The following is a 25,909-nucleotide window of genomic DNA, read 5'->3' as shown; positions in this document are numbered from 1 at the left end:
CATCTTACAAAAGTAATTTTATAATAAAAATTAAAAATATGTGTGTTTGCAATCGTGCTTACATTTGAAATGATGCAGATAAAACCTGTTTTTGGTGCATCGATCATTTAATAAATAAAACCGTCAACCGTCAAATGTCGCGAGTCACGAGGGACGAATCACAGAGCACGAGCTTGCAGCAAGAGAAAAAGACGTGGATGATGGATATACGAAAATGGCTCAGAAAAGGAAAAAATGCAAGCGACGAAAATGAAGAAGATGATGAAAGACATGTTGGAGGAGGAGGAGGAGGAGGGGGAGGAAGGGGAGAAGGAGGAGGAGGAGGAGGAGGAGGAGGAGACGATCATGTCGATGAAATACCGACAGAAGCTGGCCAACCTGGCAGAGATTTCCACACTCCTCAATGCTGACCAGCTAAATAGAAACCGGTACTATGTGTCTGCTCTTATAGATGTTGTGGGATTTCTCACCGAAAATGAGATACCTTTTAGAGGGAGCCTTGATAATTTTGAAGATATGTCAGACAGGCACAGTGGGCTCTTCCTCTCACTTTTAAACTACACACTCAAAAAAGACACCGAGCTCGCCGAAATAATAAAGCATATCCCACGAAACGCAAGCTATACTAGTCCGGAAATGCAGAATGAACTGATCTGCACATTGAGTAATGTTGTGACGGATGCCATCGTGGAAGAAGGAAGCACATCGTGGTTTACCATCAAGGTGGATGGGACGAGGGACCCCACTGAATGTGAGAACATATCAATCATCATTCGCTTTGTATCAGAATCAAATGAAGCAACAGAGCGTCTACTCACAATAGCTACAGCCGACGCTGGAGATGCAAAAACATTGTCAGACCTAATAATTGCAGAGCTGACAAAAACAGGACTTGACACGTCAAAAATATTAAGTCAGGTGTACGAAGGGGCTTCGGTAATGGCTGGGAAGCACGGTGGGGTGCAAAAGTTGTTGCAAGAGATATTGGAAAGAGAAATCCCCTATGTGCACTGCTTAAATCACCAACTCCATCTGGTAGTTATCCACGCACTGGCAGCAGAGAAAGCTGTCACTGATTTGCTCGGGGTTTGTTGTTGCCTGTACCAATTCTTCAGAAAGTCCACTGTTGCTGTACAATATAAAGGTGAGCGGTGAAAACGACTTCTTGATCAAAGGTGGACGGGACATTTAGCCACCGTGTCTGCGATCATAGGATCTTTTAAGGATATCACATCCTTACCGTCGGAGATTGATGCAGAGCGCGCCTACGGTGCAGAGATGAGGATGGAGGCTATTGGGCTTTTGCGGGAAGTCTCTGGGCCTGCCTTCTTGTTCATTGCTATCTTTGTACAAAAGCTGCTGACGTTGTTAGATGGCCCTAACAGATTCTTGCAGGCAGAGGACATGGACTTGCTAACGGGGTTGGAACTGGTGGCGAGTGCTACAGAGTGCGTGAAGAAACTCCGCTCTGAGGATGAGTTCACTGGTCTGTGGAACAAGGCCAACGATGCTCGCACTTCTACACCTGCACCACCAAAACGGAGACGCACAATGCATAAGAACTTGGAACAGTTTGTAGATTTGGAGACTACAGGACAAAACAACGACAATGACAAGACGGAACTGCAGAGGGTTTTTTACAGCGCAATTGACACTGTGCTTGGCGAGATCGCTCAGCGCTTCAGTGAGCGCAACACACAACTCGCCCGTTCACTTGCTGCCTTGAATCCTGAAAATGGCACGTTTTTGGATCCCCACTTGCTCCAGCACATTATGACATTAACAAAGTCAACCATCAGTGAAACAGAGTGTGTGGTTGCAAAGCAGTTTATTCGCTCACAGACAGAAAAGCAGCCAAACGAGAGATGGACAACACAAAAACTCCTCTCAACATACCACAAAACACTGGAAGCCATGCCAAGTGTAGTGACTGCTATGAGACTTGGACTAACACTTGGTGCGTCCACTGCCATGTGTGAAAACTCATTCTCAACATTGAGGAATGTCTTCACTGACCATCGACGGTCCAGGCGCCATGCACGCAAGGCACGACTGGTACAGCTGGTCTTCGAGAGAGACCTCACACGTAAATGCCTGAATGAATGGAAGGAGAAGGTCCTCAGAAGATTCCACACTATACGAGGAGTTCAGATTGTGTGTGTGACTGCTGGTGATGCGTGTGTGCATGTGGTTGTGGTTGCAGTGTGGTTGTGGTCAGCACCCGCCGTGGTCGGCTGCTTTGTACTTCTGATGTTTAAGTTAAATGTTGTGTTTGGTGCTTTGCATATCCCATATCTAGTGCTTTGTGCATAACCTTACCTCTGTGTAATTGACTGCTTTAAATGCGGACCTTGTGGTATCTTCAGGCTGGTCGTATTTGCTGTTGATAGTTTAACGTGATGATCGCAGGTCATAGCCTACTGTATCTTATTTGAAAGTGCACTGATTCTGGTGCCAACCTCCCCCGTTTAGTCATTGTATCTTTGGTATATTAATTTTCTAATGCCAATTCTTGACAACACCTTGTATAAGTGCACCTGAATTGGTACCAATTGTCTAATCATTGAATATCTGCATTGTGAATGTGCCAGATTGTTGCGGCTCTCCTGCATTCGAATAATTTTAGGCCAAAAACATCGGAACATGTTAAATCTAGCTGAGATCAATTTGGTTAGTGTGCGACGGCAACCTCAGTATAGATGTGTCAATGCTGCATGAATAAATAGTATACCGGGTTATCAAAAATATTAAATACAGTATAATAATTGTGCCCCCCCATCCAGTTCATATGCCCCCCTTAATACTGAGCCCTGGCTACGGGCCTGGTGTGGAGGCAAAGTTGAGGCAATGTGGGGGCAATGGCATTCAGCTCGGCTTTGTGTCCGTGGAACTGAAGGCTGCTTCACTTTCCCTGAGCCTCGATACGAGCGCCCCAAGTAGGTGTGTGTGTGTGTGTGTGTGTGTGTGTGTGTGTGTGTGTGTGTGTGTGTGTGTGTGTGTGTGTGTGTGTGTGTGTGTGTGTGTGTGTGTGTGTGTGTGTGTGTGTGTGTGTGTGTGTGTGTGAATCTCGTGAAGAACTCCACCCCCACTTTTGATGAAAATATACGCCGACCTCCGGACTCAGGTGCAGCTAGGTGATCACCTGGCGACGTTCGTGTGAAGCTTTGCGTCAGCGAGTTGTAGCGTGGCAGGAGTTTCACACCGGGGAGATAGCGACTGACGACGACCGGACCGTTTCGGCTCTCGTCCATTCGCCATCGAGTGTAGAAGGAAAATCGAGAGGTGAGAGCGGACAGACCGCTGGGAGAGGAGGCTGGTGAGTGGTGAGTGGTGAGTGGTGAGGCGTGACAGGGGGAATGAGGTCTAGGATTGAAGAGGAACGCGGTGGATATAAATATATTCTATTTGAATAAACCATGTGGTGGCACCGGGGGATGGGGGGGGTGAGGGTCCACGATGGGCGACAGAGGGCAGCTAGGTATCCCTGGTATAGTCCAATGAAAGGTAGACGCGTGGAATGGAGATGTTGAAAATAAACGCGATTTCAACGTTTGGGATATAATGGTCTTCATAATACTTTGTCATAGTCGGGATTATCTGTATAACTGTAAAATAAATTTAAAAATTTTGATTCAGGAAGTCGCAATAGCTCAACGGTATTGTCACTTGGAGCTGGGTCGATACTTACCCTCGTCGTGTCCTCCGACACAAAAGGCCACTCGCTGTATCTCGAGAAGTGGAACGACACTCGGTAGAGCGCACACCACCAGGCTGAACAATTTACGTTTTGTATCCCACTGATAGGCCAGATCCGGATCCGGATCTTCACCAAAATCGAATCAATTCGTCCTCGTCACACACCCAACCTGCCCACCAAGTTTCGTCCAAATCCGTCCATAACCTTTTGAGATATCCTGCTCACAGACAGACAGACAGACAGACAGACAGACAAACAGACAGGGGTGAGAACATGACCTCATCCACCTTCTGTGGTGCAGGTAATAAAACCCTGGACCTCATAAAAAGGACCTTCACAAACCTGGACAAGGTATCCCTGCCCGTACCTTGATGCGACCACTACTGGAGTACGGAAACGCTGCACGGCATCCTCATCTTGTAGCGGACATCAACAAAATGGAGAAGGTGTGCAGAGGAGCCACGAGGATGGATGGGCCCTGCTGTGCGTGAGCTGCATGAGCAAGAGCGACTCTGCAAGCTAAACATGCATTCACTGCTCAACCGGCGCCACCACAGGGATATCGTTCAGGGGTTCAGCATTCTCCACGGAATTGAGAGTTGATTCAGGTCAATGGTGCACAACAACTGATCCCTTTGCAGAAGTGTTCAAACTTGGTCTAAACAAATACTGGTGGGGAGAACGTTTCTGCCTTCACTGGCAATGCATCCCTCCTCGAACAAGTTGAGTAGTCGTGTTCCAAAACATGCTTTCTGCAGACCAGAAGCACATGGAAGACATACAGGACACAACCTATCCTTCCGTACAGATGATGATGACGATGACGATGACTATGATGATGATGATGACGATGATGATGATGATGATGAAGACCTGAGGGTGGTAGCTCAGTTTCAAAAGGACGAGAGAGTAAAATAACAGCAGTTTCATTCATATCATATGTGCCGAACTTAATGATCAGCGAGGACCGTCCATTATTACGTACGCACATTGTGTGTGTGTGTGTCTTTGTGTGTGTGTGTGTGTGTGTGTGTGTGTGTGGGGGGGGGGGGGGGTGAGGCAAATGAAGAAAATTCAAACTGAGTAGAAAAAAAAAAGAACTACATAGACACAGAGTGGTCTTCTTTTGTATGCAGAACAGGGCTTCGGGGCAGCACCATTGCATGAGGGTTAAGCCGTTTCCAATTTCCAGGGTATTTGGGCCAAAGTCACTGGGTTCCAGATTCCTGCCCAAAACTACGCGGGGCATTACATCAGCAGCACAGCTGCACCTTCATGCTAGGTGCTACCCCGCAGCCTTGTGCTGCATACAAAACGAAAAAGAAGATTCTAGATTCTCTTGATTTCCTTTCCAAGTTCTGTCACTTCAACATGTTTCTAATTTCCAGGGCATTGCAGGCCAAAGCCACTGGGTTCTCACCAGTGACTTTTGGCACCTCGATTAGCAAGGGCATCCTTTCCTTTTTGTACCTAAGCACTACGTCCGCTCGCAGTGTCTCGATTTCAGTTTCCATGCTCGATGGAATGATCAGATGGCATGTGAACACCATGTCCTTTTTGATGATTGTCACTTGCTTTTGCACCCAGGACTGAGATATGGACGTTTTTTGCAGCTTTGCCGGTGGGTTGCTGCGTATGTTGTTATTCTTTTGTATATAGCTCTTCTTACATGTGTTTGACATCCCGAGAGGAGGTGATGGGGTTTTCTGTTTCTACCTCGCAGAACCTTTGTTGATAATTCGTTTTATAATTAACCCTTGTCTTCTTTGTAATTGTTGGCACAGGATTCGCCGCGGTTTCGATGTCGATTTCCAGTGTGGCATTTTCTATTCGCTCCGTTCTTGGAAATTCTCTGCAAGGTGAGTTTGGGAGATCTTTTCTGCTTTGCTTTCTTCCTGCTCAGAACACAAATTGGATTAGGTGATCTGTTGAGCTGTTAACACCTGACAGCCAAGCTGACGGTCGTTGTTCTGTGAACCTGCAGGTTGAGCTCCATGAGGCCGCCACCTCCTCTTCGTGGTTCCAAGTACATTGTGGAGACCCACTGGTTTTCTAAATCCTTTTAGGGATAGTAAGCAGTTTCCATCTTTTGCATTGCATTGCATTGGCATCCAGCTCCAATTTCCAATTGCATTGGCATCCAGCTCGTTGATTTCTCATTGTGGCCAGTTTACTGTTCTGCAACTACATTGCAACACAAGCGCTGCTCTGGATGCTTCATATGTTCGATTTTGTTTTTTGGGGAGAGAAATGTTATCAGGATTACTCATAATTGAAGGACACCACGGGATCTTGAAACGTACGCAATCCATTACGAGCAGGCACAAGAGCTGGCGTCAGGTGTTATCCAAAGGACAATCATCCGCAACGATCCATCACCCTGTCTGCAAAGCACCAAAACAAACAATTTGTAGTTGGACCTGTTTAATTGAGGAATCAAAGCCAAGCTAGTTAACCTGGAGGCAACTTGTAGTCGGACTTTCTACGTACATACAGGCTCGGCTATTTCATCAGTCTGATTCCTCATTTGCCAGTGATTACTTAACGTACCAGCTGCAGGACCACAAGGACTCTATAAAGGGGATACATGCTCAAGGTGCTTCCAGAAGTTGCAGGAACATTGAAATCAGGTGAAACAATGTTGACAAAGAAGGATGGGATGGAGTTGACACAGTCGGGATGGGTCGAATGGCCATTTTTGTGCCTCTGTTCCCTTGCAGGCTATCCTGGTTGATGGCTTGTATACATCCCTTTAAAACCATCTAGATCCCAGATGGGGGTCGACCCGATCTATATACTGACATTTTAATGCCCCATAAAGGACTGATGGTGATAAAACTATGGCCGCTCTTCTTTCAAGCAGTGAATTGTGGATGTTGAAGATGCCACAGTATTTTTCAAGCAAAGACGACATTGCGTGACGGTACCCTGCCTAAATTGCTTGCTGTGGAACTTCCACAACCCAGTCCTGGGATACGGATAGGGCACAGATATGGGGTCAAATGGGCTAATTACCACAAGCCGGTCCTTCCATGCCCCAGTTTCGTTGCACAGTTATCTCCTTGCAATCAATATTTTAATTAAAACTGCTAAAACAAATCCACCAAAAATTGTATTCTCCAGATATGCACAATCAATTCAATGAGAAATTAATCAGAGAGACCAATAAGTCATATGAATTGTTGATAGTTCTCTGTTTAAGACGACATTGCGTCGTCAGGTGTTTAGGTGTTTACTTTCCACTTTGCTTTTCTAGCCTGATCTTTCATCTTAATACCCAATTTATCTGTCCATCTTATTCATTCGCATGCAGCACAAGGCTGCAGGGTAGCATCATTGGCTGAGGGCACCGCTGTGCCACCGATGACATGCTCTCTGTTGATTAGGACAGGAATTTGTAATTTGTTCATGGTGCCAGCACTAGCTCACTTACTCTTCATGAAGGACACCATGGGATCTTTAACGTCCACCAACTAATGCCAGCAGACGGAACGCAGGTTTAACATCAATTCGGGACAGCACACACATTGATGAATCACCCTGCCTGTGAAACACCAGGATGACATTTTATAGCTGGGCCCGGATTCGAACCCAGGATAGACAGCTTGGAGGTGAGCGTACGCACCTCCAGGCTATCCTGTCAGCCCAATTTATCTGTTTGCTCGAGTGGTCATAAACTCATAATAAATTTCTTTCTCCATTGGCTGTGTGGGTTTGATTCCCGTGGATGCTCACTCTCGCTAACCCACACTTGACAAGTGTGGTGAGTATGCCAAACACCTCTCAAACATGAGTGCATCGAGATCTTCATCCAGGAGTCAACCAAAATAAGCTGGTTTCAGGTTTTTACCCATTTTATTGATCCCGTTTTTTTTTTTTTCTATCTCTCCTTCAATCCAGTATATATCTTCACCTGCGACTGCTGAACATGGAAGCTCCGCACTATCATTTTAAAGTAAAGACCGAAGATGGTTCTCAAGAGATGTAGGCTACCCTTGCATGCAATCCTGCCCTCCCCAGTCCCTCCTTTTCCATATGCTCCATGTATGGCTGTTCCTAACTTTCCTTATCCTTACCCCAATCTCCTCTAAACTTATTTAGCTTCTCTTCCCATCGTCTCACACTCACCTACTTTCCTTTCTCTCTTATATCATCCTCTCTTCTCAACTCAAACCTTCACAATAAACTCCACCCTATCCCTCTTTGTTGCGTACATAGTAAATAGAAATTTATTATTTAATTGTCTTGACGTACCAAGTCTAAGACCAGGATAGTTTTGGAATCCAACATATTTTACTCGGTCGATGGATTCCTTGTACGTCCACACATTTTGCCCTGAGTGCCTGCGTAGGTGTGTGGTGTTGACAAGCCTTTATATCCCAGCTTCGTTATGACTATAATTTGGTATCCAGTTGAAATGTACCTGCTTTAGCTTTTTCAATAATGTTTAAAAAAAAAAAACCAATGTTATGGTGTAATTTATTTTAATTTTGTGTAACTTTTTAAAGTTAAAAAAAAAGAAAAAAAATTCCAGCATCTACTGCTCCTCCTGCACTCCACTTGAATCATCTGACCATGTTCTTGTACAAGTACAAACATCTCTGGCAGGAGTTAGAGAACTTCCACAGCGCCGCACAGTCTGTATATTCCCTCAGGCTGATTGGCAGAGATTTCAATCTGCCCTCTTGCAAAAGGATTGGTTTTCCATCTCCTTTGCATCCGATATTGACTCGGCCTGGGAAAGCTTTCGTAAAAGGTTTCTCTCTCGCCCTCCTCTCCCTCTCTCTCATGCACAGGACTATGCCATCTCATCTGTAGCTATCATATCCATCCTCTAGAGTCTAGACAATGTTGCACGAAATAAAAGCCGAGAGCAACCTCGTGTTATTTTACAAGACACGCAACAAGTGTGTGTCCTTTCTCAAGTCAGCCAGAAAAGATCATCTGGCAAACAAGGCTGAACTTCCAACCTACTTCCTTCTTCAACGTCCTGGTGGCACCTTGTTAAGTCCCTCTCTGGTGAAAGCTTCCTCTCCATCCCTCCCTTACCTCAAACAGCATCACATCTGACTTTTCTCAAGACAAAGCTAAATGTTTTAACTCTGTTTGCCTCCAAAGCTCATGTACCCAACGCAGCATTCTGTCTATTTTACTAGCTCATCCCCACTGCCGCCTGGACACTGTGACCTTTTCGCTAAAGAAGATAGAGAAAGTTCTAGTCACCCCTGAATCTATCCTGAAAATGGGTCCAGATGCCATCAGCACCGTGTTCTCAAATCCTCCTCTAATGCTCTCGCTTATCCTCTGTCGTCTCTCTTCAGTCTATCCTTTACCTTTGGCTGCCTCCCATCTGCTTGGAACACAGCTACCATCACTTCAAGAAAGGCTGGTGAGCCCACTTCCAATGAATAAGCAAAGTCAATGAATGGATAATCGCAGCTTGCATAATCTTTCTTTTTATCAAATGGCCTGATCTCTGACCATGAGTTTGTATTATATTCCAGCCACTCAATTTTGAATATATGCTGTTGCTTCTTCCCCAGATATGGATGGATTTCCTGAATCTCAAAGTGTCTGTGGACATAGTGCCAATTCTGAGCAGCGTTTTTGGCTGCCGGTTGCATCATTGGCTGGGGACGCAGCTATGCCGCTGATGCAGTGCCCCTATTACCAGTACACTGGTGCTCATTTCGCTGACCTTGGAAGGATGACAGGCTGAGTCAACCCCCTGGTGTTAATTCAGCAGAAAACGGGTCTCGAACTCAGGACCCTAGGATCCCAAGCCACCACCCTAACCACTAAGCCAACACCAGGCTTACTGTGGACATAGTTAAGGCATTTGACAAAGTCTGACACCTTGCTCTGCTAACCAATCTTTCTGCTTGTGGAGTTCGCTGAGATCCTCTACATGTGCAGTCAGTAATAGCTCTCAACAAAATATTCTCACATGCTCTCTCATTTGAGGCTGGAGTGCCCAAAGGCAATATAATTGGGCCCAGTCCTCTTCCTAGTTTACATTAATTACTTCTCTGATGCTCCACTCCCATATTTTCCTCTTTGCAGATGATAATACATCATGCCATCAAATTCCACATCCCACCAATGTGCCAGAAGCCTTCCCACTCTGATAACCTGGAAAGGATCAGATGCTGATCTCACATTTGGAACCTGTCTTCCAATCCAAACAAGTCACACATTCCCACCATATTTCTCTGGAACAATGATCAAAGTTACTTACCGATCTATTTCCACGATCAACTATTTGTAGAGATTCAGTCTCTCAAACTGGCTGTCAAGATCAGCCATGATGTCTTCTGGGCAGACCATATATTCAAAGCTGGCTTTTAAAGCCAGCTGCAAACTCGGCTTTAACGGCATAATCCTCCATCATGTCAAGTGCTTCCTTGGTTAATCTAAACTTCTCACTGCCAACAAGGCTGTTGTAGGTCGGTCAACTGGGATACTCGTCTCCCCCCATGGGCTGGTGTCCCTGTTTCACATCCGTGGCTCTTGGATGCTTGGGGATCCAAAACTCTCAACATCAGTGGCATCTCCCAAAAAGAAACAAAAGCACAGGGCCTTCTGCTCTCTCTCCACAGACAGATTGGTAGTCTCTCTGTTTTCTATCAAAGTTGCTCTAACATGCAAAGGCCAATCTACGTATAACATATGCAAAACTAGAAGGGCACTCCGTAGAGCGCGTACCTCCGCCCTGTAATGCTTGATCCATGAGAACATATCTGGCCCAATACATTTTTGAAATATCATGCTATATATAGTTTTTGAGCCCTATTTCTCAATGGTGAAGAATCACTTCGAAAAATTATCAGATCCAGATCCAGATCTTCACCAAATTCTAATCAGTTTGTCCTTGTCACACACTGAACCTGTCCACAAAATTTCATTCGGATCCGTCTACAACTTTTTGAGATATCCTACAAACAAACAGACAAACAAAGAAGACGCGCAGAGCACGATTCTTGCAAAATCCATAAAACAAATTTGATTTCAAAAAGAATTGTTGGTTGAATTAAATGGCCAAATATGCAACTTCTCTTCAAATTTAAAGTGAATCGGATGAAAATTGACAATTTTAGAAATGCGGCCTATGTTGACATTTTGGTCTGCATTGACTTCAAAAATAATTGGCTGGTTGAATTCAGTGAACTGAAATATATATCCTCTTCAAATTTCAAGTCAATTGAATGAAAATTGAGGATTTCAGAAATACTGTTGCGGACTTGGAAAGCTATCGCACACAACATTCAAGTTCCTATAGATCAGTTATATCGGTAAGTATGTGTGTTTTATAGATAGCTTCCTTTCCCTTGTCTAGTGGGTGGTTAAATGTTCATGCGCTGTGAAGTTATTTTAATAGTCAGGTTTCCTTTTCGTTATTTTTACACCACCACCAACAACTACAACAGCGCCAGCATCGTTTCATCTTCATCTCGCTTCTTGCCACCGACGCCATCACTCACGAGCTTGTCAGCACGTGCGTGGGCGGAGGCCACGCAGAGTGCACTTCCTCTGGCTGTTTGGTGGGTGGAGCCCACACAGAACCATGTTGCTCAACTTCCTGTTGGAGGAGCGGTCCTTTGGAAGAAGGCGGAGTTTGGGGAGGAGCCGTGCGGCGGCCCTCGACCAATCGGTATGCAGCGGGGAGGGCATAGACCCCCCCTCCCCCACGCGGGGGACAAGGAAATAAGAGCGAAGATGGCTGGTCTGAGAAAGGAGGAGAGAGATTTTTGGGAGGAGATTTTTAGAGAAGAGATTTCGCCACAGTCCTCGTCATCGTCAGCCTTGGTCCTCGTCCGCCTCCGCCGCCTCCTCCTCCTCCGAATGATCGCAAGCTTGGGCGATCACCTCGACTCACCTCAACTGGGTTCGGCTGCGCTAGTCCGTCCTACGGTGACTGGAGTTCCGGGAAAGAGTGGACGCCAGCCGTGCGCTCGCGGCCAGGGAGCCAGCAGCTACCCTGATCTTCAGCCCGACTGTCCTCCGGGCTGGAGATCCAAATAAAGACCAATTTGTCTGATTCTTTGGGTGTGTGTGTGTTTGTGGTGCCAGTCTAGTAAGTAGTAATTGTATAAGTGCTTTGCTGTATATTATTTGCCTATTATTCAGTTTAGCTCTTGCCTGACGTGCTTCCCTCATTCCCCACCTATTGTATAAATAAACCCCCATTTGTTAAATGTTTTCAGCTCGTTCGCGTCTATTCTGTCATTGACTGAGCGTGTCGCGTGTCGCGTGCCGGGGAATTAGCTGGCCATTGCCGTTATAACGGGACAATCGGGACCGACGGAACTCGGCAATCAAACCGCTCGAATCGCACACGAAACGAGCTCGCTAAGCCGCTCGTTCCGTACGGGTGCCGTCGAGGGTGTGAAGATTCGGTAGATCACCACGTGGTCTCTCGGTATTTTGAGATTTGGCGAATAACCCTGTACCACGTGGTGGAAATATTGACGCTTCACGGTCCAAAACAAAAGGACCCGTATTCTCCGGAGTTTTCCGGAGAAGTACGGTCTGAATTCCGGGCGATCGGTCAGGCCTACTTGCTGCTCCATCTAGCGGTCGTGCTCACAATACCACCTAAGTTGTTGACTTTTGGCCTATGTTAACTTTTTGACCTTTTGACATAAAAAAAAAAAAACAATTGGCTTCTTCCTTATGACAAACTCTACCATGTGGTGAAGTTTCGTGAAGATCGGTTTAAAATTGTGACCTGCTGGCGACAAACAGACAGACAGAATCACAGAATCCATCCATCGGGACCATACTCCATGCAGAGCGTTGGTGCTGCCTAAGCAGTCTCCTTGGCTATTGGACACAATCCTGGACGGGTCGCCACTCCGACACAGTATACCAGCATGCTGGCACTCATTTTGCCGACCTCGGAAGGATGACAGGCAGAGTCAACCCCACCTGGTATGAATTCAACAGTGGAGTGGGGTTTGAACTCAGGATCAGAGGATTCCAAGCCACCACCCTAACCATTGAGTCAACACCAGGTATAATCACAGAATCGACTGACCAATATACTTGAAAAATCTTCGATTTTGCAAGTAACAAACAGAGAGAAAGGCGTGAAAACATCACCTCCTTCACCTTCGGTGGTGGAGGTAATAAAGACTGAGATTGCTGCATTTTGATTTCTCCTCCATTAAATAGAAAATAATTATTGCAATGTGTAGGAAGTCCCTCTCCAAACATCAATGAAAACCTTTGTTACAGCATAATGGCTGCATTAGGGTAAAAAAAGACCATCTTTGTTTTGCTACCTTGAGTATGTTCACAATTTTTTATCTATAATTTATTATTTGCTCAAAGGATTTGAAATGAAACGTCTGATTCCCGTATCCGATGTATGCGGCCATTTCTCATCATACTAATTCACACCATTTAGTGTTTGTCTGTTTGTCTGTGGCCGATGCATTCGGTGGTGACTTTTACAATCTTGACCAAACATGCTGGGGAGGACTAAGGGTCATAATACAAAGTTTGTAGCTACTCAGTCTGCCTCCCTCTGCACCCAAGGGTTCTGAAGGTGGGGCCGACGCAAATTATCGACATAAATGTGTTTCATGTCGTGTTGCTCCCACTGGTGGTTGGAGAGGGTATTACAAGAGAGGCCTTCACCCTATTTTCGTACTCGCTTAGCATCTGTTGCTTTCGACTTGACTTCAAAGAATCCGGAGGAATTCCCATGTTTTATTGACCTTTTCTGCCTTGGAAAACACCATGTTAATGTATACATATGGCAGTTTGAGCGTCGTTCCAGGTTATCATGGCATTTTCCATAAAGATAATAATAATAATATTACAAAATAATATTACTAACAATAATAATGATAATAACATGATCCCCACCCCCCCCGCCCCGGCTGCTCCTGCAGTGGGTCAGTATTTCTCGTTTCTTAACCCTAATATTAGTGGGGCAACTTAGCTAAATATAGCATAACAATTGTGCATTTTGTGAGGAAAGCACCAAATTTGGCACACTAGTTGCCTATCATATTATGAATAGATTTGGATATTGGGCCATCTCAAATTCAGCCGCTGATGGCTGTGGCAGCCATTTTCCACTGCCATCAAAAATTTTGAGATGGCCCAATATCCAAATCTGTTCATAATATGTTAGGCTACTAGTGTGCCAAATTTGGTGCTTTCCTCACAAAATGCACAATTGTAATGCTAAGTTGCCCCACTATATCAACTCGGTGATTTTGAGCTTTCGCAGACTGGGTCTGGCCATCGATGGTCCGATGAACTTGTAAATTTGGACATGTACAGATCATCGCGGAATGAACGCGATGGTAAAATATATGTTTTCATAATGTTAATTTTATATTTTTATGTGTTTTATTGTTTTTCTATAATTATTCAGTACGTCTTAGACAACAGGTAAAAACACTCAGAATAAATTAAAGGCCAATTAATTTGCACCATCAATGTCCTAATGCATGTAACCCTTATTCACATGTGTTTGTTGTCCATAAACGTGTGCAAAAATTGCAGGTTTTTTTAAGGACATGTGACTACTAATTGTTATGTGACTCCTGAACGGTAAGTCTGATTTGGACGGATGTGGTATCAAAATGTGCGCAAGACCCTAGAGAAAAAAAGTCATGAGAGGAGAATTTGAAATCCCCAGCGGTTGCAAAAAATGGCGAGGGAGCACTAACAGCCCCCCCTCCCTCAGTGCAGTTAGAGTTATCGACAGAATTTGTGACTAAAGCACCCCCCTCCATCCCGCTCCCTCACACACCTAGCACCCGATATATGGCTCAGACACAATTGTTGCCTTCCCTCCCCTTCCTTAGTCTCACTCCCATGCCTCTCTTTTTCTCAATTTTCATTTTGGCAATTTATCCCTCCTCCCCCCCACCCCACCCCTGCTTTCCTTCCCCTTTGCATACGTAAAACATCCCTTATTTTAAAATAACCTTCAAAAAAGAAAACATGAATAATAAAATCAGTGATTGTGATGCTGACGCATACATATGCTACTAGCCCTAACCCGTCTCTCTCTCTTCCCCCCTCCCCCTCTATGTCCTGGTTAAGTTTAAATGCAAACTCTCCTCACACACCCCTGCCAAACCCATCGACACCTCCATGCCAATGTAATATGTCACTGTGCTCAGAGACTTTGTACATGGTCATACGTTAGACCTGAGCATTGTAACTAGGTGTCGTGGGGTTACGTAGTTCTTCGTGACACGAAGGAATGTATGACTTTGGTAGCTCTTATCATGAGGCTGAGGCATTCTGCCTTATGCTTACTCAGCACTCAGCCGGGGGGGGGGGGAGGATCATGTTATTATCATTATTATTTTCCTCAGGAATAATCAGACGAAAAGAAGAGTTGGGACGAAATGAAGGAGAAAATGATTTAAGCAAACCTAGCTATTAGATGAACGCAACGCACTCCCTTGTTGGCTCGATAAACAAAAGGAAAGGGACTATCTACACGTATCATAATGGAATAACTGTCTTGGGACACCTATCTGTCGTATGCATGCGGTTCTGAGAACCGCAACAGTATTTTAAAGGTGTTAATCCCCGTTTGTCCTTGGAAGAGCCGGACCTGGGGCCATCGCTCACAATTAACTTCGGGATATGGTGGGTTGCTTTAGAACCACGAACGCCAATCAGTTAACCACGAGTTCCAGTGTCCACTGTCTAATTTTTACGTTTAACTAGAGGTTACGTGGCTTACTGAATGGGGAGCGTGCCCTCGGCAAAGCACCATTCTTATCTTGATTAGATCTCAATTAGGGCAGCCGAGCGTTTACCTCTGGTGCGTGCCAATTATGACTGGTCAATTAGTTTGATAATTACCTCCCAGTCTATATAGGTTCAGACAATGCTAGATCGATGGAAGGACAGGTCAAGCATGGAGAGGTTGAAATGTCAACAAGAAATTTATTAATCAGGAAAAAATAAATAAAAATAACCTTTTATTTCCTTGTGGTGAAAATAAGTGAATTAAAATCAATCAAAATAATCTTAAGCGAATAAAAAAATAATCAGGCATTGATAGAACAACAGACAAATAGCAGATTCTTATCACAATGGCTTACTTAACGATTAAACACGAGACAAAGGTACCCAGCAGATCATTCGGGGGGGGGGGGGAGAAATCCGGTCTCGACTTACCAAGGTAGAAGTCGTCGTGCGTCAAACAAAATGTCCCAAAATGTGTGAGTGTGCCTTGGTCTGCTGCGAGAGCCCTGCCTCGCCATGCACCCACCTGCAAACAGGCTCGATCACCAATTGGCGTCAACTCCAGGAACCAGGGACGCCAAGAATCAGGTACGAGCAGAACCAGCAGGAACGGTACAACCGTCACTCACCGTCAGAAACTACCAGGAGCCGTAACCAACAGACAGCTGTAAGGAGCTGTAACAAGCTGTAAGGCGCTGAGATGCTGTGAGGCACTGTGAGGAGCTGTAACCCGCTGTCACAAACTGTCACCAGCAGTCAGAGATGTAAGGCTGTAAGGCTGTCACCAGCTCACCAACCGTCTGACTGGAACAACTGACTGGAGCTGAAAATAATCATCACCCAGCTGTCACAAAACTGTCAGGAAAACGGTCCTCACGTCCTTTTTATAGGCGACCAGTCTGGGCGCAGCGTCAAGCAGACCAGCCAAATCCACCTTGCCGATTGGCGCATTGCTGCACATCACTTCCAACCATCAATGTCGCGATCATTCCTTCCTCGTTCAGCCCGACATGAACAAGAGCTAGCAAAAACACACAGCATCCATAGAGCTGCCAAACGGGGAAAGAAATGTCGAAGGAAAAAGGTGGACGTCAACGTCAGTGAAAGAGGTGGGTGTCGAATGTCAATGAAAGATAGGTGGGTGAGGTAAATGATCCACAGCTGTATTTAACTGCCAGAATAACTGCTCACGGAAAGCCCCCAGTGTGCCCAGTCAAATGTCCTGTAAGTCCAAAGTGTAAATAAATTGTCCACCTCCAAGCCAATGTGTCCGAATGGAAAGGGGGTAGACGAGCCTCCGTTGAGCTAACGGCTATCTCACGTGCATGAATGTGTTGCAAAGAGAAAAAGGCCATCCCATCAGAAAGGGAATCTATTCTATACCCTTCTCCAACGCATCAAAATTACAATGCCACCAGACATGGGGATGGGTCTCTTCTGGACATGCATTAATGGAAATAACTGTCTGAGGACCTAAATGTTTGTATGCATTCGTCTGATCAGATTCTGTAATCCAAGTATATATATATATATATATATATATATATATATATATATATATATATATATATATATATATATATATATATATATATATATATATAAAATCTACTTACGTACTTGGATAGAAAGCTATTCTCTCTATCAAGTCCAGTCTGTTGCTGCTGGTTGCATCATTGGTTGGGGCGCAGCTATGCCGCTGATGCAGTGTCCCCCTTTTCAGTACACTGGTACTCATTTTGCCGACCTCGGAAGGATGACAGGCTGAGTCAACCCCCAGGTGTATTAATTCAGCAGCCAACGGGGCTTGAACTCAGGACCCTAGCATCCCAAGCTGCCACCCTAACCACTGAGCCAACACCAGGCTTGAGGAAGCTATTAAATCGATTTACTTGGAACAATTCGTTCCTTTAATCCCAAACTTGGCTTTTTAAAAAAAGTAAAAGCCAGTGTTTCTGGAATTGAAGAAGAAGAAGAAGCAGGGCCAATTGAGGAATAGCACCGAGAGAGTGGTTCGTGATGAAAGTGAGATGGCAGGCTTATTAAACAGGTATTTTGCTTCTACATTTGCACAAGAACAGTCAGGAGAATTGCTAATAGCTGAGAGTATGTATCAAGGAGGTGAGGAAGAGCTTTTACAGAATATCCAGGTTGGAGTGGAGGAAGTAAATGAATCGCGAGGGAATCCAAGAGAAGATAAGGCCAGACAATGTGCACCTGAGAGTATTGAGGGAAGTGGTTGAGCAGGACAGCGAGATGTTAACGGATATTTTCAATAGCTCACTGAAGTCAGGACAGGTACCGGAGGATTGGAGAGGAGAAAATGTAACACCATTATTTAATATAAGAAAGGATCCAGAGAAGAATTGGGAAACTGTAGACCTGTTAGTTTGACTTCAGTTGTGGGGAAGGTGTTGGTGACATTAATTAAGGACCAGATGAGGAACCATTAAAATAAATACAAACTGAATAAAGGTAGTCAGCATGGGTTTACCAAAGGTAGTTCATGTCCAACAAATCTTTCAGAGTTCTATGAAGCAGTGTCTGATTGGGTGGATGAGGGAAAGGCAGTGGACATGGTATATCTAGAATTTAATAAGGCATTTGATGAGGTACCACATCGGAGGTTGATAGCCAAAGTGAGATCTTGTGGAGTGGCTGGACAGGTAGCTAATTGGATTGCAAACTGGATTAGTGATAGGAAGCAAAGAGTGCCTGTGAGTTGAAGGATGTTTTGCTGGGAAGATGTAAGTAATGGGGTACATCAGGGATTGGTACTCGGACCATTATTATTCATTATTCACATCAATGATTTGGACAGTGGGGCAAACAGTAAGCTTTCGAAATTTGCAGATGACACAAAGCTTGGAGGTAAGGTGGATTGCAGTTGGGGTGTTGATCAGATTCAGGAGAGTATTGATACTTGCATAGATTGGGCTAAAGATTGGCAGATGCAATTTTACCTGAGCAAGTGTAAGGTGCTGGGGATGGGAAAGAACAATTATCATAGAGATTACAGGATGCAAGGGGTAATTTTGGAGCGTGTCACACAGGAGAAGGATCTGGGGGTGGTAATAGTATAGATACGGGAGGTAAACAGGCAACACAGTGCCAGGCAGCTACAGGTAAAGCAAATGGGGTTTTAGGCTGTATCAGGAGGGGGATCAATTATAAATCAAGAGGTGGTGTTAACATTGTACAGGAATTTAGTGAGGGCCACATCTAGAACATTGTGTGCAGTTCTGCTCACCACAACTCAGTAAGAACATCGATGCCAGGGAGAGGGTTCAGCACAGGGCTACTAGATTGATTCTGGGCCTACCTAGACTCAGCTATGAGGAGCGGCTGAAGGAGACAGGGCTTTATACACTAGAAAGGAGGCGGTTACAAGGAGATATGATGGAGATGTTTAAGATAATGAAAGATATCGATAAAATAAGTGCAGATTAATTATTCAACAGAGTAGACAGTGATAGGACCAGGGGCCATAGCCTGAGGGTAAAGAAGAGGAGAGTTAAGATGGTAGTAAGGAAGGTGTCTTTTACTCAGAGAGTAGTTGATGCATGGAACGGCCTCCCTGGAAAGGTAGTGGCAGCTAAAACAGTAGAGAAGCATAAATTGGAATTAGATAGGAACCTCAAAGCTATGGAGATCGAGGGGTATAGGGATGTTGACAGGACTTTTCGGTAGTTTGAGCATTGATGGGTGATTGTGTACATATGTATGGAATGCTGTTTGTGGTGGTCTCGTCAAGGGGTGTTGTGTGGTGTGTTTTTTTTTACCCGAGCACATGCCCCCTCCCTTAAGGGGGGGGATACAAAAACTACAAAGAAAACACAAAAAACACTTAATTTAATTTTTATTTTTTTTTGCATTTTCTAATTTTGATCTGCTGTTGATAAATTGGTGTGGTGTTTACGTCGTGCAGGCATGAACGGCTGGATGGCCTCCACCTGTGTCTGACATTCTTGTATTTTCTTGTGTTCTTTGTGACCGGTTCCAATGGTACCATTTATTCATCTACGACAGCAGGAACCTTTTAGGACACTGAAGGAGCACACAAAAGGAAATACAGTAATACTTCTCAAAGCAATAGAAAAAAAAAATGCTCACGAACCTCAACAACCATAGTCATGACAACAACAATTACGTGTTATAAAAGATCCATTTTCACGTGTTTCACTTCATTGTACATCCTCATTGACATTAACAGATAGAAAGGCAATACGTTTGTGAAGTGCAACATGCCGTCTTCGATTGAACCCATCAGCAAAGCGACAGGATGAGACGCGCCTAGTTTTGTTGAAATGTCCAGCGGATGCCATTCTGCAACAAAAGAAAAACAAACTCAAATGTCACAGTTTGCACTTACATGGAAAGGAAGCAGAACTGTATTGATTGTCATTACGAAAGCGGTTTTCAGGCCATGTTAAGGTTTCAAGAGATTGAATACAGCGAGTGTGCTTTCCTTTCAGTACAATAAATGTGTGGTTGGCTCGAATGCAGAAGAGGTGTCTGTTATGAGGAATGTCTCCTGGCTCACGAGCTTGGACCTACAATCTACTTCCAAGCCACTTAAGGGGAAACATATGCAGTAGCTGCAGCAGCAAGCAGGCCAGACACTAAATGGACACACATTAGGTCTCTTCTTTCGTATCGCTCGGACAATGCCGAGTCGACCCCTTGCAATCCCTCCGACGAGAGGCGGTCATAACGTTATCGGAGTGAGATACTCACAATGATCCAAAAAACACAAACTTTTTATTTCTTATAACTACTGCTTTTACTACTACTACTACTACTACTATGACTGATTGTAATGTACCATACTCTGTTAGAGAGTATCTGTGCTCCCAAAGCAGTTTCTTGGCAAGGGTTATACTGGGTGGTAATTGCCATTGCCTTCCTAGTAGTAGTTGGGGCAGGAATTGGTACTCTTCACGAAGGGCACTGTAGGATCTTTGACACCCACCACCGAATGCTGACAGACAGGACTCCAGTTTAACATCCATCCAAGGAATGGCACACTCAATGATGAATCATCCTCCCTGCGAAACACCAGGATAACAGTTTACATCTGGGTGAGGATTCAAACCCAGGATAGACAGCTTAGAGCCGAGTGTGCTTATCTCGAGGCCATTCGGTCAGACTACTATGACTCCCTTCGACTACTGCCTCAATTACTCTCACCTTCTTGATTAGTTGCGGCCGTGGAACATCTTGGCCCGGGTCTTTCACGAACTGGCAGGATAGGCCTGGCAGTTTACTGGAGCTCATCTGAGCAGGAACTTATCATTTGTTTTGGGTAATGGCAAAAACCCACCCACTCTTCATGAAAGACACATTGGGATCTTTAAGTTCCACCAAACAATGCCAGCAGATGGGACACCTGGTTTAATGTCGAAGGTCGCCCCTGGTGGATGCAACACGCTGCAAGTGATTGAGCGCCAATCCAACAGTAATTTATTTTGTCAGGTGACTCAGGTCCGGAATCAAATCCACATTCGAGACAGCTCAAACACAAGTGCGCTCACTCCCTCTGCACCATCCTGTAGGACTCCAGAAACAACTTTAGTTTCATGAACTCGTTTTTGTCTTATTCTGATGAAGATGGGTTTCTCCGTTGAATGATCATCCATTTTGGCTGTTGGAGTGGCGTGTACGAGTACAGCTTTGATAAATGTCATTCTGATATTTTCATGATCACCGTAATATCATGTACTTTCGTGTTAGGCTGAATTAGTCTTCTTCTTCGTATGGGTTGGTTGAGTTGAGCGAACTGGCTGGTGAAATAGGCAGTCCACATGTCTGACCTTCATAGACAGTGTTGTCTCAGGTCAGTGTTGATATATAAATTAATGTAAATCAATGTGACCATCATGCGCTGCTCTTTTGTGGCAATGGTTCATGGTTTAAAGCTCGGTGAAGATCTTTCTTTATCTCTGGTCCAACTACCGTGACTGCCCTTTGAAGAACTCGAGATGAAATTGCTCCTTATAAAGGTTCCTCAGAGGATGGTGAAGGTCTTCGATTGTTGGACTTCGTCAATCACCATTATCAGAAGTCAAACAATTGATAGACCTTCTCCCACGAGCACCCCAGCTCGTCCGAAGTATTATTTGCTTATCTCGAAAGTGTCAACCCCCACTTTTATCCCACCACTCGTGGTGCCAAGAGGTCTGACCACACCTTTTGTACCACTCCAGGAGGTCCATTCGCTTGCCTTCCTGCTGTCTGGATGGCTTTGTGAGGTGTAAAATTATTCTGCTTTGGCTGAACTGCTCACAAACCCATCCATACATAGAGTACATGTAACGACACTGCATATAGGAATGAACAAGGTCACAGATTTATCAAACTTATATCTCGGAAAAGTGACATGATGATAACGGAATTATTAAATTGCCCATTTTGGTTTCGGAGTGCAGGGATTGCTGGGAAATTTTGATACTACTATGACTGATACTCAACCAGGCAGAAAAGTAAACAATTTTTTTCGAGAGCGCAAAGAAAAGGTCACGCTTGTGCGGCTCGGTCCAGCAACCAAACAATAACATGTTGGTGCACCTCTGTTGGTGGGGTCAGACAAGGTTAAACAGGTTGCCACACCGGCATAAAAAAATGAATAAATCAATAAAAATTGCTTGGTGACATCACAGATCCAACAAACGGTATCTTTCTTGAGAGTAGACTTTTGGCTCAGGACAATTTCCCTGTACAGTATTCAACAAGCCTATTTAAAGGTCGATCCCCACCTCTCCCCCAGTTCAATCGGACCTTGTAATGAACTTTTAAAGGTCATGGCGGAACTATGAGCCTCCAGCGAAGAGTTCCAATGTTCATACTTATTGCTTACAAAGAAAGCGTGATCGATACATCCGTTCCTCTGAACCTCTTAATAGGCCGCAGTGGTGTTGCTTGATTTGGTAATGCGTTATGACCCACAATGGAGCTTTATTTCCATTTCAGAGGTTGCGAAACAAACCGCAACTTTCCAACACGAGCACGTGATGGAAACTCCATTAGATCTCACGCCGGACGGTCCAGAACCCAGTACGCTTACAGATGGACGCCACAAAATCCTCTGCGGCGTTGGGGGGGGGGTGAAAACCCCTCCTTTATTAAGCGCAATGGAGAGATTATGGCCTATACCGTTTCCAGCTAGGAATCTATTTATAATCTGCCTTCCTGAGTCCACCACCTTCACCGGTTGTTTCAGGGACAGAAATCCGTCCACAACCTTCTGCATGCTCTCCGGAACAAAGACAGAGTGAGAGAGGGGGAGGGGAGCTTCTGGAAGACATTTTACTGTCTACTAACCCCGGCCGTCGACGTATCTGGCCCGAGGAGATAAGGGAACAGAACCGTGTTCTTGGCGAGACACACGCGCTGTCTTACCCTTGCCCTCTCGGACGATACATCACGACTCGAGCGAGATTGATGGGCTGGATGTGCCCCGGAGCCATCGGCACCGCTCATGGAAATGTCCAACCTCCCCATGTGGATTGATGCGGGGAGAAGGTGGCGCGCCCAATACACGTGCAATTAGCTCTTTTCCGAGTCTCACCCATCTGCCGGAGAAGGAAACGGGCCATGGATTAAAAACAAAAGAGAAATATTCAAAAAAGGAAGGGGCGCTTTGCGTGCAAGGAGCTCTGGACCACCGGACGCGATAAGGTCTTGGGGGAGGGTACCCACCCCCATTACTTCTGGCGATTACTTATTTTGAATGGAGAACACCGACAGGCAAAGTCAAAAGGACTGTCCTCTCTTTGTGGAACCACTGCAAATGATAATCACTAATTAATTTTATCATAGATATTGTGCACCACATAGGAGCGGAAACAAAAATCTACCTTTTCTACCCGCCCGCCGGATCAAATCCACTGGTTATGGGTGAAACGATCGACGTTGGCCAAACAGTGTTTGGCTGGTGGTTGTTGTTGTTTTAAGAACGTACACTTTAATTACTGGGTCACTAATCTGATTTGTAATTTTGCAAGTCTCATGATGGTCGTATGTGTTGGTGATAGGTCTTGGCCGGTTCAGTGCTCTGGGATTTCTAAAGGCCAGGACGAACGGGAGGAAACGGTGGTCATGTGCCGGATGCTGCGAAACACACGTTCTGTGCGCGAGACACGACCACCATTCCCGGCAGGGCATGATCCCATTTCCTTTGCCTTCGGGCCTAAACACTTTGGTTCTAGCTCGGTGGGCGGGCTCTGTTGGTGACTCGAGATGAGTCACGGACAGGCACAGTGGGGCAGCCCCAGCCTGAAAAAAACAAAAACAAATAAATATTCACTGTGAAGGAAACCGCTTGTTTGGTTTGAAAAATGTTCAACCCAATCCACTCCTATCACCTCCTTGAGCACTTACAGAGACCTTTTTGCTATCATCACCAATCGCAACCACCCACCCCACAAGCCCAAATGACATGACCAACATTATCTATACATGTCCAGCACATCGAGAGCCCAGTCGGCCTTTTCTATGACTTCGTTATTGTGAAAGAAACCTTTAAATTAACCTATTATATCAATTTAATAAACCAGTATACAGTATAAACAAAGAACCCCCCAAAATGAACCTATTATATCAATTTTAATAAGCAAGTATACAGTACATACAAAGAATCACAAATCCATCCATTCATCCATTGAGACCACACTCTGTGCAGAGCGTTGGTGCTGCCTAAGCAGTCTCCTTGTCTATTGGACACAATCCTGGATGGGTCGCCACTCCGACACAGGATACCAGCATGCTGGCACTCATTTTGCTGACCTCAGAAGGATGACAGGCAGAGTCAACCCCACCTGGTATTAATTCAACAGCTGAGTGGGATTTGAACTTAGGATGCTAGGATCCCAAGCAATCCCCAAAATAAACCTATTATATCAATTTTAATAAACTAAGATATACAAATAATCCCCAAAATAAACCTATTATATCAATTTTAATAAACTAAGATATACAAATAATCCCCAAAATAAACCTATTATATCAATTTCAAGAGCAGTTTACAGTACATACAAATAAGCCCCAAAGTAAACCTATTATAGAAATTTTAATTAACCAGTGCACAGTATATACAAATAATTACCAAATTAAACCTATTATATCAATTATAATGAACCAGTATGCAGTATATCGAAATAATTCCCAAAATAAACCTATTATATAAATTCTAATAAACCAGTGTACAGTATAGATAAATACCCCCCAAAATAAACCTATTATAGCAATTTTAATAAAACGGTATACAGTACAGACAAATAATCCCCAAAAATAAACCTATTAGAGAAATTTTAATTATTTTGGTAACATTTGATTGAACCCATCAGCTGGGAGGATGTAAGTAATGGGGTACCTCAGGGATCAGTACTAGGACCATTATTATTCATTATTCACATCAATGATTTGTACAGTGGGGTAAAGAGTAAGCTTTCCAAATTTGCAGATGACACAAAGCTTGGAGGTAAGGTGGATAGCAGAGGGGGTGGTGATCAGATTCAGGAGAGTAATGACACTTGCATAGATTGGGCTAAAGACTGGCAGTGTACAGTATATACAAATAATTACCAAATTAAACCTACTATATCAATTTTAATGAACCAGTATGCAATGTATAGAAATAATTCCCAAAATAAACCTATTATATGAATTGTAATAGACCAATGTACAGTATAGATAAATACGCCCCAAAATATACCTATTAAATCAATTTTAATAAACCAGTATTCAGTATACATAAATAATTCCCAAAATGAACCCATTATATCAATTTTATGGAACCAGCATACAATATAAATAAATAATTCCCAAAATAAACCTATTATATCATTTTCAATAAACCAGTATTCAGTATAAATAAATAATTCCTAAAATAAACCTATTATATCAATTTTATGAAAGCAGTATACAGTATGTATAAATAATCCCCAAAATAAACATATTATAGAAATTTTAAGAAACTAGTATACAGTTTTTGCAAATAAACCCCAAAAGAAACATATTATATCAATTTTAATCAAACAGTATACATAAATAATCCCCAAAACAAACCTATTAAAACAATTTAAATAAACTAGTCTACAGTACACACAAATAATCCCCAAAATAAACACATTGTATCAATTTAAGTAAACCAGTATACAGTACATATAAATATTCCCCAAAATAAATCTATTAAATCAAATTTAATAAACCAGTACACAGTACACACAAATAATCCCCAAAATATACCCATTATATCAAGTTTAATAAACCAGTATACAGTAAAGATAAATAACCCCAAAAATAAACCTATTATAGAAATTTTAATAAACCAGTACACAGTATATGATTTGTACATATCATATACTGTGTAATATGCAAATAAACCCCAAAACAAACCTATTAAATCAATTTTAATAAACCAGTACACAGTACACACAAATAATCCCCAAAATATACCTATTGTTACGGATCTGGAAACCATAT

The 25,909-nt window shown here is 43.9% G+C and overlaps 2 long non-coding RNA genes across 3 annotated transcripts; one reads left to right on the top strand and one right to left on the bottom strand.

Annotated features, from left to right (window-relative positions):
* The first annotated feature begins 1,412 nt into the window (after nt 1-1,412).
* Nucleotides 1,413-8,086, top strand: LOC147024910 (uncharacterized). The gene is made up of 3 exons (XR_015059262.1): nt 1,413-3,316; nt 5,482-5,556; nt 5,682-8,086. It is a non-coding gene; the product is annotated as an uncharacterized LOC147024910 (long non-coding RNA).
* Nucleotides 8,087-17,053: 8,967 nt separating this feature from the next.
* On the bottom strand, nt 17,054-23,389 carry LOC147024909 (uncharacterized). Of its 2 annotated transcripts, XR_015059260.1 has the most exons (4): nt 23,284-23,375; nt 22,826-22,998; nt 19,656-19,753; nt 17,054-19,474 (listed from the first exon to the last, which is right to left on the bottom strand). It is a non-coding gene; the product is annotated as an uncharacterized LOC147024909 (long non-coding RNA). The 2 variants fall into 2 exon arrangements; XR_015059261.1 differs by lacking the exon at nt 22,826-22,998 and having other exon boundaries at nt 19,251-19,474; nt 23,284-23,389.
* Between the last annotated feature and the right edge of the window lie 2,520 nt (nt 23,390-25,909).

Source organism: Eptatretus burgeri, chromosome 6 (assembly GCF_056783735.1).
Source record: "Eptatretus burgeri isolate ZD-2024b chromosome 6, Ebu_testis_v1, whole genome shotgun sequence".
NCBI lineage: Eukaryota > Metazoa > Chordata > Myxini > Myxiniformes > Myxinidae > Eptatretus > Eptatretus burgeri.
Note: the sequence above shows the minus strand (reverse complement) of the source record. Positions and strands in the feature narration are given on the sequence as shown.